Genomic DNA, 22,931 nt, shown 5'->3' on the forward strand with positions numbered 1-22,931 from the left:
TGCTTTATGCTCAGGGAAGAGTTCTCATTTGGAAGGCACAAAGGTGTAGCAGATGTCAAGTTAGGCACTGACTCCTCAGCTGCATGATGTCTTAAATTCCTTTATGGACCTGAATTCAGACTTCCCTCATCTGAAAATGAAAAACACCATCATTCATTTTCAGGGCAATTGAGATTGCTAGACAGCCTCCCCCACTCCTTCCTTCCCCCTCCCCCCCCCCCCCCCCAACAGGCAGGAGCTCATGTACTCTGCTTTCTACAGAAGAATAGGAGCCACAGCTTGTTCCTTTCTATGTTTACCATACTTTTTAGAAAATGTATCCCTTTTTATGTATTCATTACAAGAATATGAAACTTTACATGACATTTTGGATCCAAACTAACCTATAAATGGACACAAATATATGTATATTTTTGTCCTAATCTATTTGAATCATAGAATCATTAAGGTTGGAAAAGACCTTTAAGTTCATCTGGTCCAACCATCCCCCTACTACCAATGTCACTCACTAAACCATGACCCTAAGTGCCAGGTCCAACCTTTAAAGAGTGCTATTGTTTCAGAATTCCTACATTGGAAGATGCAGGTCTACAAACCTGCTGTGATTTGGAAAAGCTGTCTGAGTATACTAACTGGTTCTTAGACTCTGCTATTGTGCAAATGCTGCGTAAGGTGGTGTGGACTGTAAAGCCCCACTAATTGAGAAACTGTGATGTTCCAGGTAGAGCCTGAGGTATGATGCAAATGTTGCAGTGTCTGCCTCCCTTCTTCTATCTGTCTCACTTTCATGAGCAGTACAATTCACACACGAATATTTTTTTCTTTTAGAACAGTTGAACAGTTGGTGCCAGCCTACATAATGGCTAGCTATTCTAATGCTTTTTTTTTTTTTTTTTATTAACAAAAGCACTCTGAATATTCATAAAAAGTTGACATTATTTCATTAGCGTTTGCAGGTGTATGTGTAAGCCTACTGAAAAGAGTATCATGCTCTCTGCTGGATATCTGCATGAATGTTTCTAAAACATGACTTCCCACAAGCACAGAGGACCATACAGCAAGGCAATTAATCAGTACTGAATGTGTATTCCCGGTCTCTCGCTTCTGCTCTCTTTCTTGTTAGTTCAGAGCTGTATTTATTATTACTTCTTTCATAAATCTGTGAGATCCTAATCTAGCTCTCCAATAGATAGACAAAAATGGGTGTTTGTCAAATTTCTCAGCCCTTTTGACCTCATTTTTTACAAAGAGGTTTTTATATATTGGATTTTTATCTGTATTACAGAAACAAGACTTTCAGAGTTTATTTCAAAATCAGAGTTGCACTCCAGGAGCTCAAAATTTTCCAGTCATGTTCAAAAAGCAGGAAATCTGACACATTGTATAGCTGGTAATTATAACTATTGGTTGATTGTGCCTCCTGAGCAACTAACGACATGGGGCAGAGACTAAAATTTTGTTCTGAATTTGTGAAATGCATACCATGAGGAATTTGTAGTACATTACAGGCCCCTAGGAGCAACATGGTTACTGAATGTGTGTGCAGTGCAGCTGCATGGATCAAGAGGGTTGCAGGTGCTGGTCTGCCAAGATGGAAGAGAGAAGTGATAGCGATGGGCTGGAACCCAACTTCATTCTTTGCTTGTGCTCTGCCACTGTTGCTATAATGCAATAAATAAATAATAATAAGGTTAATAGACAGCTTTGGCCTGCTGATATTTTGAAGTAGAAGAAATGGACGGAGAGCTTGGAGAGCTTTTTGATGAGAAGGTTAGGATGGACAAAAATCATCTTGTATTGGGCTCACTGAAGAGCTATTAAAAAGAAAGCCATAACTCTATGCTGTAGTGAACATTAATCAGCCTGGGGACCTTATCCAAGCAAATGTCCTGGGTTTCCCATGAGCTCCAAAATTATGCTTTCAAGAATAATAACTATGTGAATTTTGGCCTCCTGCCACAAGATATTCTTCTGCTCTCTGGTGACGTGGGCCAGCTTCTGCCAGCCTCAAACACACCCTTACTCATGTCCCATCCTGACAAGGGGAATGCCCATTTTCAAAAGAAAATAGAAACAATGCAGTGAAGGCAAATTGACAGATTTTCTTCTACATTCAGCACTTTCCAGTAAAACTCTAGCAGCTGAGTTTTGTGATTCTATCTATTATCTTCAGGTCTTATGCTAATTTTTACCCATTGCTTTTCACCTCCAAATGGATTAGCAGCTGCCTATGAACTTTCAGCCTGCAGATCCACATAACATGTTGTAAGAGTTGCAAATCAATGGAAATCATCTGAAATCCATACATCATCTTACACCTCTTACACAGTGACACATCACTGGGAGGTGAAGCAGACCTACAGAGGGAGGAGAGTGATGCTGAACATTTATTTGTTCTCTCTTCCTTGTCCTGACTGCCCAGCGTTTAGTGGCTCCAGCAAATGCAATTGTTGTAATAATGAACCAGAAGGAAAAAATTATAAGAACTAGACCCAGAACATTTTTTTTTTAGCATGTACTCTTCTCATTGACTGTGGTGTTTTTTTCTGTGCTAGGCAGCTAAACACCAAAACCGCTCTCTCACTCCCCCTCCTTAGATGAGGAGGGGAAGAAGTAAAGCAAAGAACAACTCACAGGTTGAGATAAGGATAATTTAATAAAAGGGAAATAATAATAATAATAATTATTATTATTATTAAAGAAAGATTTTTATGAACTAAACAATTTAACTAAAGGGAAAAAAAAGGGAAAGGGGAAAGGGAGGGGAAAAGGAAAAAAAAAGGGAGGAAAACAAACAAAACAAATAAAGACTATGTGGAAGTGTAGAGGAAATAAACTACTCTCTACTTCCCACAAATGAGCAATTCTTGACCACGTCCTTGAAGCAGGGCCTCAATGCATGTAGCCGATGTTCGGGAGGAGGACCGACGTTTTCCTGACGAGAGCCCACCCCTCCCCTCTTCTTCCTGTTTCTACCTTTTATTGCTGAGTGTGACATCACATGGTATGGAATATCCCTTTGGTTGGTTTAGGTCAGCTGCCCTGGTGATGTTTCTCTTCTCACTTTTTGCCCACCCCCTAGGAGAGTTAGAGAGAGGCCCGATGCTGTGCCAGCACTGCTTAGCAGTAGACACAACACCTGGTGTGATACCACTGCGTTCCAGCTACAAGTGCAGAGCACAGCACTGTATGGGCTGCTGCAGGGAAAGTTAACATTCCAGCCAGACCCCGTACATTGACTAAATAGTCAGATCATTTATTATGGAAATTCCATATGCATATTCCCAAGTATTTCTGTATGTTGTCTAGCTGCTACAAGGGGCTGGCTTCCTTCTAAATCTCAGTGTGACAATGTGGCTCAGACTACAATGTGGCTCAGGCTTTTAAAATAGATGTGTGTACAGAACTGGGTTTTAATCCCAACTACACCTGAATTGGCTTTGTATGGACTCTCAGGTACCTTAGCTGTACAACTGGTAAATAGTTGTGACTCCCCAGTGCATGAAGACTTTTTGCATATTAACAACAGTGAGCAGTAGCAAAAAATTAGGAGCAGTTGGTTCTCTAGCAGGGATTAGAAGTCACAGTGTCTAGGTTTGAATTTAGCTGTAACTCGTAGTTGACTACTACTGCAAGAAGTGGGAGAGAGGCTGTCTTCCAGGGGTAATTTCATAATCCATATTTTTTCTTATAGCAGACTGTAAAAGCCATAAATTTAATCAGAACAGGCAGCTGTGTTCCACACAGGGGTTGGGGTTAGGGTTGAGGTGTGACTGGGTATGATTCATTTAGATCTGTAGTTTATCACATGGTGTTGGCTGTGTTACTTCTACAAACAGAGCTTTTAAAATGAAAGCTTTAGGGATAAATATGAAACAACAAATAACAGTTTCCTGATAAGTAAAGCCAAGTTAGAGATTTCTGAAATGTATTTGGGAAGTAGGGTTGACAAAAAGATATTTTGTGGATACACTACACTAGTTCATAATAGACTTGCTCTGAGCTACTAGAGCTAGGGTTATACTTTATTAGTCCAGATTCTGGTGCTCTGTCCCCCAGATCTCAGACAATCATAAAAGTAGAAAGGAATAAAATGACCTGTATATTTTTATTTATATTAAAGATACTGACTTTAAAATTTAGAAAATTCCAACTTAACATCACATGTAAATGGGCTTAGCTGTCTTCGACTCCACAGCGGCTGCATTGATTGACACCTCCTAAAGACCTGTCTATTTTATTTTATTTTATTTTATTTTATTTTATTTTATTTTATTTTATTTTATTTTATTTTATTTTATTTTATTTTATTTTATTTTATTTTATTTTATTTATTTTATTTTATTTTATTTTATTTCATTTTAATTTTATTTTTCTCTTACAGTTTTGAAAGCAAAACCACTGTTGAGTTTTTATTTTAAAACAAAGAATACATGTAAATCATGTCCTCTATGTTCATCAGACATGCTGTTGAGTTTGATAGTCCTATCATTTGTAAGCTATATATATTGTTGCTTTAATGCATTCCCTCACTACTTTGATAAAAGCCTTAAGATGTTGCCACTAGTCCTTTGATGTTTCCTTCTGATGTTACAGTACCTCTTTTTTCTTCTCTTCCAAAAATTCTGTTTTGCATAAACATGAGGAGGCAAGACATTTCTAGTTAAGGATAGAAACATCAAGTTTTATCAATAAAAGGACAAAAAAAAAAAAAAAAAAAAAAAAAAAAAAAGGTAATCCAGACTTTTATATACTCTAGTCAAGTAGTAATAGATGAAAAAAATACCCTGCAAGGGTGTTTACATTACACTTAGAGCAAATATTATTTCACTAGTTCTAAATAAAACAACCAGGCTACTGTGAATTTTCATATGATGCAATCATTTATTTCTTCATAGGTTGTTATGGGAACTCCAGGAAAATGAACCTTATGATTTAAATAAACCTCCTAGTTTACTAGTAAGAAAACACTTTCATGTCAAGTCTTGTCCATAAACTATCATGCTACTAACAGGGATTAACTGATTATCATAGTAGAAAAAAGACTTTTTATTTTTAGCTTCAAAACCATATGTCTTATCTTGAAGCAAAAATGCTTAGTGTTCCCCGCCCCCCCCCCCCACCCCCCGGGAATAGCTAAGGGATTATTATTCCTATTGTTATAGTTATTTATTGTTATTATCTAAAAGTCCATATGAAGAAGAGGTCCCATTATCCCAATGGACTGAAATAATTCCTGTCCCAAAGATTTTCCAAAATAAGAAAAAAATATTAAAATAGTGAAGAATAAATGTTATTATTCCCTTTTTTAACAAGGAAATTCAAGCCAAAGATCAAATGTTCTGCTCAAGGCCATATAGGGAAAATGTAGCAAGGGCAGGGACTGAATACACACAGCTCCTGAGTGCCAGTTCAGTGTAATTTAAATTACTGGCAAATGTTGTGGAAAGTGATTTTCTTATGAATGGCAGGACTGTTTCATTGCATTCAGGAAGAACCCAATGTAGCGGAGCCACAACATGGTCTGGTGATTAAAGAATGTTAACTCAAGCCAAGAAATGCCAGTTTGTAATCTTACTTCTTCCAAGACACATGTCCTTTGGCTAACCAAAATTTTTACTGCTTTCTAGACAAGAAGACAAAATCTCATACTGCATTATAGCTATAACCTGAAAACTGCAAATCTTTTTCAAAGGTTTTTATGATAAATTCTCAATAACATAAATAGGCATAAAATATGGCAGCTTTATCTCACAACTGAAAAGTGGTACATGTCTTAAAGACTTGTTTCACAGCTCACTAATGCACAATGCCCTTGACAATTACTGCTCAAAGCTTCAGTCCTAAGAGCAGTTGTCCATGTGAGTATTTCCCCGAAATCAGTGAAACCACTTGGTAGGAAAAAATGGGAAAAGTGTAGGTAATTGCAGGATCAGAGCCTAGGAAGGTATTAGCAAGGATAAAGACATTCTTTGTAGCAATAAGCAGTGATTTGGCAAAAGCAAATAATCACCCCTCTCTCCATTCCCCCTCCTCAAAACTCTTTCCCTCCCAAGTAAGATGGAAGTGAGTAGAGACAAAGTAATCAGCTACGGTGAAATTTGGGAACTGGAAATAAGAATTAAGCAAAAACTACTTGACCTTGGAATCAAAAACTATGTGACCACAAAAAGTTCTAGAAGAACAGAAAAATTGAAGGAACCAAATGATTGTTGTGAATTAATATCTGCTAAGTGCATTTATTTATTCGCCTTACCTCAAGGTAACTATAGCTTTTGTGTCTACCTTTGGTCTTCCCCGTGTTGTTGCAGCTGCTCAGTTCAGGCACAGTAGGCTGGAGAGATGGACTTCAACTTTTGCTGCTTGCAAGTAGACAAGGGTGACTTTATTTTTATTTTTTTTCTCCCCTAAACTTCAATACTCTATAATTCCTTTTTAATATTTATTGATTTTACTGTCCAGTTGTAAAACAAAATCTGAATTTATGCCATTGACCAGAGAATGATCCCTATAAAGAATGATCTCTATACATGCATAGACTTATATTTCCCATTGCTGTGAAGACCACTTCTTGCTGCAATCATAGAATGGTTTGGGTTAGAAGGGACCTTTAAAAATCATCTAGTCCACCACTCTGCCATGGGAAGCAATGTCTTATACCAGATCAGGTTGCCCAAAGCCCCATATAATCTAACTTTGAACACTTCTAAGGATGGGGCATCCACAATCTCTTTGAGGAACCTGTTCCAGTGCCTAATCACCCTTTTGGTAAAACAAATCACTAAATCTAGTCTATTTAGTGAGATCATTATCCCTTGTCCTGTCACCACAGGTCTTGGTGAAAAGTCTTTCACTGTCTTTTCTATAAGCTCCCTTTCAGTATTGGAAGGTCACAGTAAGGTCTCCTGTAGCTGTCTCTTCTCCAGGCTAAGAAAACCCAACACTCTCAGCCTCTCTTCATAGCAGAGATATCCAGCCCTCAGATAATTTTCCTCTGTTTCAATCTCCTTCTTCCCACCTTTGCTCTCTTGCTTACTCTTCTCACACTTTCTTCAGAATAGGTGTCCATACTTGAAGCCTACAGTAAAAAGACATAAAATTTTACCATACACTGTTACCATGAATCATTTTAAATTGCCTTGCTTCTATGCAAACACTTTATTTTGGTTTCTGTTACAAGATAGTCCCAGAATGATTGATATCAGACCTCCCAGAAGGTGGGCTTTAAAGGTATGTTTATAAAACTACTATCTATGTTCATCGCTCTTATAACATTAGCTTTTTATTGTTGAAGTCTACATCCTAGGACAACTGGACACCAAGTACACTGAAATTGAGATCTGTGTATTTGGCCTGAGGGAAAAGTTGTGTACTACAGAGTTTTATGTGGGTTTTACTGAATCCTCACCCATTAAATATGTCTCTCACTTCCCCGTATTTGAATTGATTAGTCAGTGCTGCTCTTCCATGAAAGATCTTTCCCCTCCCATCCATGGCAGGTTTTGCACACTGACATAAAACTGAAATCAGATAAGTCTCTGCGTATATCCTTGAAACAGTGACGTTGTACTGTTGGCATGGACTTCTTATCTGTGAGGGAGGATGCAACGGAATTTGCTTTAATGAAACAGAGCTTTAAATTATTCATCAACCTATTGACTGTCTGGTCCCAAACTAACCATCTTGAAGGAAATGCTGGCAACAAAACAACCAGACCTAATTTTGATCCATAAGAAAATCAAAAGCTCTGCTGGAAGTTAGTTGTTGTTATGTTTTGTTTTGTTTTGCTTTGTGTTTTTTTTTTTGTTTGTTTTTTTTTTTGTTTGTTTGTTTTGTTTTGTATTGTTTTGCTGGCAATCTTTTGTGTGATCTGCAGCCTATTTTGGCAAAGGACTTTCTAACTGATGCTCTGGCCTATTCATCTACAGGTGAATCAGCGTCAGGACCCTTTTGTTCAGTGCAAACACAGAAAGTGAGCTAACCAGGATTTTCTGCATCCAAGCTTGTTTTTATGTTGAATATTTTGTTTCCTTGTTTTGCTTGAAAGTTAAGCATTGATTATACATAATTACACAGAATATTTTCTTATTGCATACTGGGACATTAGTGCTTTACATTTATTATGGCAGACCTACTTTATGATGCCTGGTACTAGGGCAAGTATTAAACTTGGCACCTAGGTAAGCTGTCCAGTAGAAAAATGGAATAGGGTCCAAATTTCTGTTTCTTATGTTCCAACATTCTCTGTTATTGTTTTGTCTACTTCCTAGTTTGTGTAATTGCAATATCTTGGTTTTCCTTCTATTCTTTTAAGGTTATTTATTATGATGACATAATCATCTTTCTTTTCCATCCCATTTTTATTCTTCCTGTATTCTTGGTGATGGGCTTTATTTTTCAAGTGTTCTGTCTAGGAATACAGGGATATCCAAAATGCCTTCTAAGTAGAAAAATGAACTTTATGTTCCTTCTGTTGTTCAGTATTCTGACAGTTCTTTACCCAGTCCTATTTTTTCATACTTACGTTGTCAGCTTAATTGAGCCAGCTGGTTTAACTTTCCTAATTTTCCTTAGTCATAGTGTTTTCCTCTTTCATAATCATATTAAACCCGGTTCTTGTTTGGCACCTATTGATCCTAAATCAGAATTTCCTGCTCTTGCTACTATGCTGAACACTGCTTCAGAGCTTTCCAGCAAATAGGATAATGCCATCTGCAAACTAAAGGTGACTTGAGTATTCTCCCTCAGTAAAGTTATGTTCTTCTTCTGGGGTTGGTGAGATAGTTCAGCAAGACTTTTTCACTTGCCTTGCCACATGCAAATTTTAACTCAACTGCTCTATAAATGTTTTTGAAGACACAAAATCTACAATAGTGTAAACTGTACCTTTGGAAGGGAAAATTAAACAGCAATCATTGACATGAAAGTATTGCTTCAGAAATCAAAATGTGTCTTAAATTTAGCTGGGCTGGAGATGCACAGATTAATGTGACAACCTAAATTCTTCTGTTGGAGATCCAGCCTTGGAGACCTTGGAGACAGCAGGAAACCTACATCTCAAGTAGTGGGATTTCATAATCTTTAGGGAAGGATAATCTTGCTCATTACAGAGACCACCCTCACTGTTAGCAGTGAGCTGTGCACTAGTACAGCTGTCATCAAAGAAGAGACAAGGCATGTGTACAGCTCAGAGACCAGCACAACTAAAGTCTGAGGCCAAATTTATGTATGCTGTACATTCCATCAGTTTTCAGTGTGAAAGCCTTCCTCACTCTGGCAAGCTTTTATGCATCCTTTGATTTGGTGGGATGGTTCTGAGGGCCAACAACATACCAATAAAATCTGGACTTGACTGAGGGTTTTACCAAAATGCAAGTCTTGCCTGAATGCTTTGCAGAAGAATGCTTTGCATCCAGCAATGTAAAATGTAATGAGCCCAAATAAATCTCAGTAAATTGTACTGTTAAATTACTTTGAAACTGTGCTGAATATACTGAGAGTGTGAACTGGATTGAGAATAATCCTGGTGTTTGAAGTTAAAGCAAAGAAAATTAGCTTATTCTAGATGGTAGTAAGAGATTGTATGAGAGTTCTTCCTCCGTGTTTAGATATTGTGGCTTTTTGAATGCAAGTGGTGATGACAGACTAACAAAATGATCTAAGGAAACTGCTAACATGGCCATACTATTATGTTACTGATTTCTTTCAGCATCTATTCTTCATTTAATACTGCATTTAACACCCACATAGGAAGTTTCTTTCCTTAAAAGTGCTGTATCATTTCTTCTTCCTTAACTGAAATTCCAGACAGAGTTAAGGAAATACCCTCATGAGCCACTTCTCCTTTCTCTCCCTAGAACCAATTGGATACACACAAGCAGTGACATACATTATTCATGGTCAGAATGTACTGGTCTTTTCTTGTTTGCCCTGCTGTGTTTGTGTCCCTGGGCTCTGGGGTGTTGCTATTTTGTAGAGGTGATAGAACTGATAGCAGTCCAGCCTCAGCCGGTAGGTAAAGACACTGGAAAACCAATGCTTCTGCATGTTAACTGTGTGATGAAAATCAGCCTAATTAATTCTTGCTTTATTTTGCATGCATGACAGAAACATAGTTTTAGCTTCCATCTTCCTAAAGCAGGCCAAAAGAAATAAGTTAGCCTTCTTTCCATAATGTAGCCTATTGCTTATGCTGATAACTGCTAATGAACTCACTTGTTAATTAAATAAACTTGCTAATACTAATAAACTCACATATTAATTTTTACTCTTTAACATTCACAGCACACCACTTTTTTTGCAATACAAATAATGTAACATATTTTCCTACTGAAAGTTCTGTGGAAACATGCTGAAGGCTTTAAAATACTGTTATCATTATTAAATAATGAGAAGAAAATAAGAAAATCCATTGGCACTAGCATATGTAAACTTATTTAATATTCTATATTGTTTCTTATTTTAACAATATATAATTTTATAAACATATATATATATAAACTTTTCATGATCTTTTTTTTTTTTCCACCAGTTTCTTTATGAAAAAAAGCAGGATTCTTACTTTTCAACCAAAAAAATATCAATTTTGGTGGCAGAAAGATTTCACATAGATACATAACTACATCAGTCATTTCCTAGGCAACTCTAACTTCACTTATTTTTAACTTGTACATTCCTTCCAGAATTAAGACTATTGTATTTGAATTTCTTGTTCTGTGCTGCTTATAATTAATACTGCTTATAATTAATACTCTTAAAAATGACTTACCAGTAGTAATTTTTAATTCTATATTGACACAGAAATTTCATTTAAACTAAGTAGGAGTTTCTCTTGATTAATCCCAGTAAAATCAATCATCTTTTGTTACTCAACATGTTTTCATTTAGTGAATATAAGCTGTTGAGTAGTTTGAGTTTACCTTAATATCACTCTTTCAGCTCCTACTCTGCAGTGTTAACCATGTATGCATATGTTTGTTGAATCTAAACTGAACTGTAAATGCTATCAAGTATAACCCTAACACTGAAGGACACATACCTGTTTCAAGAGGCCAGGCTTCCTCTTGATTCTATTTATGATGTTTTTACAGTAGTTCTCATTGTAAAGATTTTAAAAGACTAATATCAGAATTCAAGTAATTAGAAAAGGAACTGAATTTTGATCCGTCATACATTAGAAATTGTATTAATTAATTATTTATTATTTTTATTTTTCCTCTGGCTAATTGTGTTACTGCTGAATGGAACATGTGGTGAACTAAGGTTAGGTTAAGCTCATGTCAAAAGGCAAGACTGCTTGCTCAGTTCAGTACTGAAAGCACCAGTTAATGCTATCTTTGTGAGATTTCCAGTCAACTGTAGAATATAGCAAAAACATAAGTATTTGGGAACTTGCACTTTCTAAATGTTCACTGAAGGAATTTTTGGCATCCTTTTTCCTCTTTAGCAACGTTAGGCTGAAAAGTATCTTTTCAGTCTCAAAATGAAAACCTATAGTTCCAAAAAGACTCCCCAAAATGAATTATGCATTTTAAAGTAAAAAGTTAAATCTTATTCTTTATAACATCTGTTTATGCTAGTGTTTTATTTATTTATTTAGTTGTTTATTTATTTGTTTTCCACTAATACCTAGGCTCCTTATTAAACTCTTATTTCCTAAGAATAATGACAAAAATGTGAAATTATTGAAACATTTCAAGGACAACATAATTACTGCACTGTAAACCCAGTTATTGCTCTAAGTAGAAATGTATTGCCAAAAGGATATACTGATTTGTAGGTAGTGTTACAGTAGAATCACAGAATGGTTTGGGTTGGAAGGGACCTTAAATGCCATTTGTTTCTGCCCGACCCTGCCACAGGCAGGGACACCTCCCACCAGACCAGGTTGCTCAAAGCCCCATCCAGCCTGGCCTTGAACACTTTCATTGATGAGGCAACCTGTTCCAGTGCCTCACCATCCTCAGAGTAAATAATTTATTTTTAATATCTGCCCTATTTTAGTTTAAAACTATTATCCTTGTCTTGTCACTAAACCCCCTGACAAAGAGTCCCACCCCAGCTTTCCTGTAGGCCCCCTTAAGGTACCAGAAGGCTGCTCTAAGGTCTCTCCAGAGCCTTCTCTTCTCCAGGTTGAACAACCCCAACTCTCTCAGCCTGTCCTCAAAGGAGAGGTGTTCCAGCTCCTTGACCATATTTGTGATCCTCCTCTAGATTTGTTCTAATACGTCCATGACATTCTTGTGCTCAGGGCCCCAGAGCTGATTGCAGTGCTCCAGGTGGTGTCTCACAAGAACAGAGCAGAGGGGGACAATCACCTCCCTTGCCCTGCTGGCCACACTTCTTGTGATGCAGTCCAGGATATGGTTGGTATTCTGGGCTGCAAGCACATTCTCATCAACCAGCACCCCCAGGTCCTTCTCAGGGCTGCTCTCAATCTATTTTCTGCCAAGCCTGTATTTGTGCCAGAGATTGCCCCAGCCCAGATGCCAGACCTTGCACTTAGCCTTGTTGAACTCCATGAGGTTCACACCTGTCTACCTCTCAAACCTGTCCATGTCCCTCTGGATGTCATCTCTTCCTTCCAGCATGTCGATTGCACCACACAGCTTGATGTCATGAGCAAACTTGCTGAGGGTGCCCTTAATCCCACTGTCCATGTAATTGACATAGATGTTAAACAGACACTGAATTGACAGTAATTTTTGCTATTTCCACGTATAGCAGGACAATAACATGCTAAAGCATGAACATGGTCAGACTCATTGCTGCTTGCAGCCATAAAACATATTTGAATACAAAATGTACCAGCTGATTTTTTATTTTTTTTTAATGTCCATTATGTCCATATCCTTACATACCAGGAAAATACACTTTACAGGTCTAGAATTGTTTTGTTGTCTGTAAATGAACAGGAGGGATGTTACTGCCATCAGTACATCTCAAATGATAGGGCATCTGCTCTCCTTGGAAGACAAAAAAAGTGCAGCAAACACTGAGTAATCTATTACTTCATGTTCTGTCTTCCTATGCATTGAGGTTGACTTCTCTCTGAGTTCTCCAAGTGAGATGCAAATGAGAAGCTCACGGTTGTGGTCACATAAAAATAAGTATAATTTAAAGAAAGAACAAGAGCCTTTTAAAACTAATCAGGAATATACTAAATTAGATGTCACACCAATGATCTTTTTTTCTTTTGTTTCTTGCTATTTGAAGTTCAGACTTTCTCAGATACAGATAAATATAGTATACATATGTGTTGGTTCTCTCCTGTTAGACCTTTCTTTACTTATGGATATCAAAACAGGCTATATATATATATATATATATACCTTAACAGTACAGACATCTTTGGACTTCTCTGTGTTTCTGTCTCAGTTAAAAATGCTGACATTAAAATATAATTTTTATGATTGCAAGCATTATCATTATTCCTGGCATCTGCATCAGCCAGCGTTGTATGAATCCCAACTTTTGGAGCAGATTTGGTTTTGACATATGATATTTTTCAGAAAATTTTGAATATCTGAATTAGATGCCTTGTTCTAGTTATGGATTTCTCACACTACAAGAACTGTGCATTTACAGATCCGTGCTAGCTGTTCCAGTTGACAAATAAAGAACTCTTAATGCTGTTATTTTGTTTCTTCTGTTAGGACTGAACAAACTGCACCGGTGTAAGATCATTAGCACAGGTTTTTCAACTAATAAAAGTTTATACTTTTCATATTGAAAACTGATGTTCCTAGAATATTTGTTTAATACACTCTTCTCCATTTGATAGCATCATATTGACTGACCTAATTAGAATGACTTCTGGAAACAGAGTATTCTGCAAGTAGTTAAGTAAAGGTATCAGGACCCAGCTCTTTAAACATAGCGGCCTTACAAAAAGATTCTTTCCATTCTTCAAATGCAAGAGTCACGTTCACTGTCCTTTAATAAAATCAACAATAAAGAGGAACTGGAACAGTACAGATTTATTATATTCACAGATGTCATGAATCAATGAGAGCATGGACAGGGTCATTGTGCAGAGTCAAAGTAAGGATATTAGCTGGGGTTTTGTAATTTGATTGTGGTCTATTGTTATGCTTGTGTGACCTATTAACTGTAGTGGTTGGTTTTATTCGCAGTTTAGATTTTCAGCTTAAATTCTAACTTAAATCAAAGGGATAGTTTTGTAAAAATACTTCCTGTAGTTTGCTTTGCTTAACTTTATAGGCTGTTTTTATACTGTAATGTTAAAATCTTGAGTCTTTGCCAGTGAAGACCACAAAGTCATCGAGACTCATTGTTATTTTAAAACATGACAAGCTGGCCTTAAGACCTTGGGGGTCCTTTCTTCAGAAGTCAAGCTGGTGATGGATAAGGAGCCATGAGAGCCGTGTGTATCTTAACTGCAGGAGTTCAATTAAGAAGCCAAGAGTGTCTCAGGTATATCAGCGCAAATGGAAGTGCTTGCTTTGATAATGTCTCTGTAGCTGCTCAGTACAGGTAGTTGGCTTCCCCCAACTCATTTCTGATTGCACAAGGAGGTTAGCACAGAGGAATACCTGAAAGGACTGAGCTCCATCAATGCTCAGTGAGTGCTAGAGAATGCCACAATGGTGAAATGCTATCAAAATCACTGCATCTGCACAGGGATTTGTCAGGAAATTGCTAGCTGTATAATCTAGCCCCTAACAGCTACAGCCATCAGAGCTCTGCTGCCTCTCTCGCCATGAGAGACATGTTCTTCTGCTACATGTATTGTACAGAAAGTTTTCTCACTCAACACTGGTTTCTACAAAGTCTCTTTTGCAGCTCTTTTGCCCCCACATTCATCTTGGGTATATTTTTCAACTGTAAATTTGCTGAACTACATAGATTTCCAGCTCTTTTGGCACATATTTGGCCATGTCCCTTCATCTATTTACTCTGGCACACAAGTGGATTTGCTTGAAAATGTAAGGCTGAAGTACATTCAAGAAGGTTCACCACTTTTGCCTATTCCTGTCATTCCTAGCATGCTTCGATGGAAGGCTTTTGATTTTAGGAATCTCTATATTATCCTAATTTCTACCAATGTCTCAGTAGTCTTATCCTGAGAAATCTGTTCCTAGTTTCAGCCAGACTCACTTTTGTTGCTACTTAATGCCATGACACTGACTGTCATGGCATTCACTTCATACTGAAATCTGTTGCTTGGCCACAGTCTTTTAAAGACATGAAGACTTTTATTTGTTTCCTTTCAACCTTCTCTTCTAAAACTAAATACTCCCTCTCCTTTCAATCACTGATCATTTTTGTTGCTTTTCTTTGGACCTACTCATGCACTTCTCATCTTCAAAGTCAGTATTTCCACTGTAAACACTTTGTAAAGAACACATCTTATTTTCAACTTCTGATGTTGTGAGATGCTTGATGTCAGCAAAGCCCTGTGGAAACCTGCTTCATAAAACTTTCTAAAAATCAGCAGAGCCGTGCTTGGAAAGATCATTCACATAGCACATTACAAGAACGCTGTCCAATTTTTGTCTTCTGTTTCCAAATGCCTTGTGTTGTTAAAATATAAAAGACTTACACCCCTTTCTATTTTTCCAACTGGAGTAAAACATTGGACTTTAATATTATTTAGGAAGACAAGTTTATTAAGGCAACTTTTCCAAAGTAGAGAATCTCACTCCGTTTTAAATTAGAATTTTGCCTGGAATTAGAATGCATTTGCTGAAAATACCGTATTTAGAGGGTTGCTTTCTTTATGAAATCCTTTAGAAATAGAACACTGAAAAGCAAGTCTCTAATTCTAGCAAATGTTTTACTGTGTGTTTATATATGACCTTATTCAAGGAAACATTAGGCTTTGTCTTTCAGACTACGCATTAAGTTCCTGTGACTTCAGTGACAGTGAATCACATAATTAATTGTTTTCCTAAATTCACATTTAAATTACAAGGACTCTTTCCTATGCTCCATCTTACAACCAGATACTCTATTTTAGCACTGCATTAGTGCTGATGCTTTCTTTAACTTGAAGTACATATTATGTAGATAGCAATTTTTAAAGTAAAAAAAAAAAAAAAGTAATTTTCTGAAGTATTATAATAATTGAAAATGTACATACAAGTAACTCTGTCTCAGAATAGAACTGTGCAATTAATAAACATTTTTGCAGTTTTTATTCTAGATACAATAGAAAATATATTTGTTTTCATAATGGTTGTCAATGTGATGGGTAATACTCCCGTGCTACCCAACCTTTATAATTATCAGCTGTTTTCGGCCATTGAGATAACAAAATAAAGAAGCAGTAGTCATTGTTGAAGACAAGGCCTTTGTCAAAGAACTTTAAAATGTTTCTTCTTCGGTCTCTTCACCCTTGAAAGAACATTCACAAGTTCCTGATGAATATGATGTCAAAGGTTAAACAAGATGAAAAATAGTGCATTAGAGTCACATGAGATTTTTTTTTTTTTTTTAAACTTGAAAGCTACTGTAAGGCATCAACTAAACACAGCTCTGAATTGCCAGACTGGATGTCTTTTGCTTTGTATTTTCTTCATGCATATTAATGGAGAAGGTCTCATCTAGTCAGATCAAAGTTCCAATAAGAAAAATATATTCACATTTAAAAATTAATTACTGTGTTTAGCTTAAGCAATTAATTGACATAATCACAAATGCTTTTATAAACTAAACATTAAAGTGAATGGCTATGTTATTTGGTGATAGGTTTTAAGATAGAACAGAAGTGTATAATTACTAAGATGAAATTTAATTTTATTATGAAATAATTTCACAAATGTGCTTTTCTCAAAAAGTTTAATAGAAAGAACAGGATAAACAAACAGCTGATGTTCATTTATAATAGAAGTTAGAAAGGAAAAAAGATTATTTCACCACTATTTTTTTTTTCCTAACTCTTAAAATCCAGCTGAAAGTCCTCAGAAATAGAACTGAAACAGTCTGTGTTATGTCTATGTTTCTTATCTTAAAATGGAATTAGATTTTTTGGGTACTTGCAGAGCATTTTAATAATTAAAAAGCTCATAATTAGATGCTTATTTTCTTGCACAGTGACTGAAAAGAACATGAAGCCCCATAACTCAAATAGATTCAGAGAGGTGTTGTGTTCAGGACTAATGATAAATGATGTGATCTCATCAGTGTGAGAAATTTGACTTCAGGAACTTTTAAAAACATTGGAACAGATTAACATCCAGCATAAATGGCAAAGTAATGAAGTCTACTGCTCAGTCCAGCATATTATGACTATATTTATACATATTATATTGTTGCAGCAATTTGAACATTTATTAAATTCAGAGTGAATTTTCACTGAAAAAAAAGTTACTATTATGATAGTGAGTTCTCAGATCCAGAAGTCCATAAAATCTAAACAAAGAAAGGGCTATTAGACCACTCACTCTAATTCCTTTAATATCACTGGCTACTGTACTTTATTCAGTTATTATCCTAGTACTCAGCTTTGAGTCAAGAAAGTGTTTGATAAAAGTTTATCTTGGATTTTGCTAATGCATCTCTTCCAGAAAGTCATCAACCCTCAGTCTGAAGAAAACAGTAGTTAGAGTTCCTGAACTATTCCTTCTGAATATTTCAGTGTCTATTCACAGAATTTCTGATATGAGCTTACCTAGCATCAGCCTATGGGCAGTAGCTCATACTTTCTATGTGTTAGTTTAACACAGACCTTTCACATTTAGCATCCCTCACAAATTTCACAAATTTCAGTTTGACAGCAAGAAAGTAGTGGAGTTTCTTAAAGTGTTCATTGAAACACATTTTTTTTGCACTCTTTATTTGCTTCTGTGGTTCTTTTCTATGTCCTTTCAAATTTTCAACTATGTTTTAAACATGTTTAGAGTCCACTGAGCCATTAATAAGAGCAGAGTAAAGCTAGGTTTTTACCTGCTTCCTTTATACCATTTTCTCTGTCTTACTGTAACATTACCTGGACACCCCTGCCAAATTGCTGGTTTGTTGTTACCCCAGATCATTTATGGACTCTTTGCTTTCAGAGTATTCTTCAATCAGTTTTCTACAGTGTTGCATCCTGTATTTCTTTTCCAGAAGATATGTTATTTGGCTGACTTGGAACACGTTTTGTTTCAAAGGAGTCACTACTTTATAAAAATATTTTCCTTTCGGTAGCTTTTATTTTTCTCTAGTCCCAAATCATTGATAGAAATGTTGAATAGTACAATATTGTGAAGAGCCTTTCTTTCTGATGCCAAACCTTTGCTGATTACTTTCTTATGTATATTCGTTAGCCAACTGTTAATCCAGTTAAAACACACTTTGTTGATATTGTGTAGTGCTATATTTTTAATTAGAATATTGAATGATGCTAAGTCAAAAGGCACACAAAAGTTGAAGTATATTATACCTACATCGTTACCTTTGGCAACCTAACTTAAAATCTCATCAAAGAACAGAAGTGGATTTGTTTGACCAGGCTTATTTTCCACAGAGCTATGTTGACTAGCATTAATTATATTCCTATCTTTTAATAATTTATTAATTGAATCTCTCTTCAGTTTTTCCATTATTTTTCCCAGAACTGATGTTGGGCTAAGCAGCCTGGGAGTTAATGTATCATCTGCTTGCCCATAGTGGAATATCGGTATGATACATGGCAGTGCTACTTACTGGTATATCATTGACATTGATCATGCCTCATTTATGTCGCCTAAATATGCCCTCTTTCTTACTTTTGGTATGCTAGGTATTTTTTACTAGTGGAAAAATCTCATTGGCAAATGTGGAAGTGAAATATTTTGTGTAAATAGATTACTGAAGACCTAGTTATGCCATTGTGCAACATATTAGAAATGAAAGAAAGAATAGTGTGAGTGTGGGAAAAAATGTTACACAACTCTACCACAGTTTTGCAACATGAGGACATGTGCTCAAATTAGAAAGAGCAATTGAAGAAGTTTGACTATGTGTCTGTAATTCTGAAAGGCAGTTATGTTCTTGTTCTCAGAACAGGCCTCTCAGTGAGATATAAAATAGAAGTAGGTACAGTTGGTTACATGTGAATTGAGATTTGCTCTGGATTACAAAATCCATCCCAAAATGTTCGCTTCTGTTCTAGCTTTGTTCGGGTTGAATTATGCAATTTGAGTCTGGGCTAGATTCTTTTGGTCCACACAAGCTTGGTGTTTCTGGTTCTATAGAGTTTTAATTGCACAGGAAAGCCAGATAATAGAAAAAAACAGTGCCTAGGAGGGAGTAGATAATCTCTCCACTGTTAAATTTTATGCTGTCCTTCACTCCTCAAAAAATCTTTCATAATTAGCATTTAAAGTACATGGCCAAGTACATGGCCAGTACATTTAAAGTACATGGCCACTGCAAGAGAATGCCTGGGATTTATCTACCAGCATTTATCTACATAGATTCACTGCCTTGTTACACCTTGCACACAAAATAGTCAAAATAGTCTGTAAAACTTCAGGAGCACTTCGCAGAAACGTTCAGGCCACTGACTTTACTGAGAGCTAAGCAGGTATGTTGGCAGATAGTTCTAAATCTTGGGCTGGGTCTGAGGCTTTTCTCTCCCTGGAGTCTGTATCTGATTCATCGGGTGGTCACTGGGTGACTACTATCGCTAGAGATTCCCAGAAATTAGGCATGTCAAAGAGCAAGGTCATCCATTTCACAAAAATTAGAAAAGCAGAGAGATGTTTAAAAAAAAAATGACCTTCTGAGTGCCAGAAGATAGATTTTTTTCAAATCCCACTGCTCCCACATTTCTGTGCCAGGAATGAGAACCCATGAGAGCCACCACTCCCGTGGATTCTCTAACCTAAAAAATATCCTAGCATCTTTTAGGGTCTTCCTTTAAGGTGTCCAACATTAAACAACCAATTAAATATTCATTGTACTAAGAAAAAAATAATAAAGTAACTCTATATTGAAACTGCTGTGGTTGTAAAGGATGTGTCATCTTCAACAATGCAGGTTCCTGCTCCAAAGAAGTTTCAATGATTTTATATACAGGAGGAATCCTAAACTGGAGAGATTCAGAGATCTTTGCCTTGAAATTTCATATAATCTGTAACAAAATATTATTGCTGACTATGGGAACTCCTTGAATTAAAAGGAATTAGAAAATTAATTTCCCAGTACTGCTGGAGGATATACCTCTGGAATTGTTATATATTTTTTCCCAGTTTTCTGTATCAGGGAAATAATCTGATGGATCTAACGTATTCCCATTATAATTGTCTCAAAGCAGCTTAGTACATGTATGTGTGGGCTGTTTTTCTTGTGGGACTATTTATATGTCGGAGCAATTTTTCTTCTTTTTTTTTTTTTTTTTTTTTTTAATTTATTTAACTGATCCCCTAACCTGAATATTTAAATACCTTTTTTTTTTTTTTTTTTTTTTTTTTTTTTTTTCCCAGACTTAGAAATTATTATCCAGAGTTTCAATATTTAGATTACCATTGCAAATTTCTTTGGCTATTTCTTTATTTATTTTACCTTCTCAGGGGCTCAGGGCCTTCTCCAGCCATGTTTTGAAAATCTCCAAAGATGGAGATTCCACAACCACTCTGGAAAACCTATGCCAGTGCTTAACCACTCTTTAACATCACTAAAATGAAGCTCAAAATCAAAACAAAGTTTATAGTTTATAATTATAGTAATGGTTATTGAAAAGAGCTTATGTTATTACAAAAAAAAAATAATCAGAAAACCTAAGCTAAGCTTAACAGTACTGATATAATAAAAACCACACAGCAAACCAGTAGAGAGTAAACTGATCATACTTGGTAATTGACACTTCACTAACAGACTTCATAAAATTATTAAATTTTGATTTTCCTCTCCTATTTCACACATGTTGCATAGACAGCTTTAACTGTCATTTCTAATTTTCAGAGAGCTTGAGTTTGTATTCTTAGTATTCCTTTAGCATAACATGACTTTTTCTCCCCATTTATTATACACTAGCAATATGATTATAAAATATATTACCAGTTCAGTTCTACTTTATCTTTACGTAGTGGTTTGACTTTCAAAAAGGCTTGACTTCCTATCATTGACATTGACTTCTAAGATTTATTTAGATATATAGGGATAATTAAGTATTGCAACTTCATCTACTTTTGAAAATCAGGGCATAGATCCCTTTTTAACACCAACAGTACTGCTTTACAATGACTGCAATTTGCACAGTAAAGGGAATAGGGAATAGGGAGGTTTGCAAAACCACAGAAACAGATCCCATCAGAGGAGATTTAGTTTTTTACCTCTCTGTGAAAATTGAGGACAGTACAGGCAGGATCTAAGCACTGAAAAAATGTCGTAAAAGAGGAGTGCTCCAATAAGCTTGACTTTTTTACTTGATTTTATTTCCCAGAGCACACAGAAATGGCCTTGTGGCAGTTCACCAGCCAACTGGGCTGGACAGGGATTTCAGTCTACCACCAGCAATCTGAAGGCGAGAGAAAGCAAAAAGCAAGCCACTGACTTTTCAGTGATATTCTTGTGGCAGAACCCACTTCCTGATTAAAATTCTGCCCATATGCAAAATCAAACCAAACCAAACTAACCAATCAACAACAGCAAACTCTTAAACATAGTACACACACGGGACACTGCAAATTTCTTGTTTCCCATTTAATTTGAAGATATTCAACATTCATGTGGATTTTGTGTTTCAGGTAGGCCTGTAGAAGTTCTAAGAAAACACTTCATTACTCATTTAAGAGAATAAAGCAGAATAAAGCAGCTGGGTGAGATGCAGTAATTGGATTTGTAACCCATTGATTTGTAACACTGATCCCACTCCCAGTTGTTCCATCCAAAGAAGCTGTCCATTCAAAGCTGTTGATTGTAGTGTTCTGCACTGCTGGAAAGAGATCTTCATCAATTTAGGCAGTGCAAGATCTAGATACTAGTCACATTCATTGACCCTAGAGTTCAGTACAAACACCAAGTATCTGTGGGTGCTTCTGAAACAGCAACAGAAAACAAGGGTGGACAGCAAATCCCTGCTTTGGCTACATATACAACGGGACATATTTTCTTTCCCTCAGCACATTTCATTTCACCCAACCTGTTACTTTTGTTAAATTGGTATGCAGTAGAATTCATATTTAGATTCTAATTTAGAAAGCTGCATGAGTGTCTAACTTTCAGTATGAGCACAAGCCTTATTGAAGGTGAAGAAGCTATCATCCTTACACAATGATAAATCAGAGCCTAAATTAACATTACATTATACACTTACTAAAACTAACACAAAGTTCTCAGTTAAGATAAATAATATTGTAATTTAAGTAAATCCCAAATACACATTTAGTTCTTAAAATCTTACAAAAGATGCATACCTTCCTAACATAAAACAAGGGAATATCAAAACAATGTACTTAAGATTTGATATCAATATTTTGGTGGAATATTATTTAATAACTTTAAGGCTTACATCAAAATAATTAATATTATATTCATTACTGCATGGCTTAATCTTTTTTATATGACTAGAAAATTAGTTTAAAGAAACATAATTAAAATAATTCTAGACATGCCACTGTAACATGATTAAAAATAAAATAACTACTGCAATGTTGTACAAAAATATAGTTAATTTAAATGCAAACCCCTTTTATGGGCTATTTATCTCTGCTTATGTATGTTAGGGGAATTAAAAAGAAGTTTGTTTAAATGACTGAATTTTTTCAGGGAAAATAAGGGCTGCAGAGCAAGTCTTGCTATTATTTAACAAATATTAATCATGCTTGCACAGAGGCCACTTGAGAAAAATTTATTACGTGAAATTTGTGACCAGTCATGCCATAGCAAAAGGAGAAAGCCACAGGGCTGAAATGACAGTGAGGTTTGTGTATGCAGTGCTCCTCTGGTAGTTAAATTGCAGGAATGTGACATTGATCTGAGATGAGAGCTGTTTGAAGTAG

At 36.0% G+C, this 22,931-nt stretch overlaps 1 protein-coding gene across 4 annotated transcripts in view; it reads left to right on the top strand.

Moving 5' to 3' along the window:
- TFEC (transcription factor EC) overlaps window positions 1–22,931 on the top strand; it is a 143,388-nt gene that overhangs the window by 79,057 nt on the left and 41,400 nt on the right. The window lies entirely within an intron of this gene.

This window comes from Anas platyrhynchos, chromosome 1 (genome assembly GCF_047663525.1).
Source record: "Anas platyrhynchos isolate ZD024472 breed Pekin duck chromosome 1, IASCAAS_PekinDuck_T2T, whole genome shotgun sequence".
Classification (NCBI taxonomy): domain Eukaryota; kingdom Metazoa; phylum Chordata; class Aves; order Anseriformes; family Anatidae; genus Anas; species Anas platyrhynchos.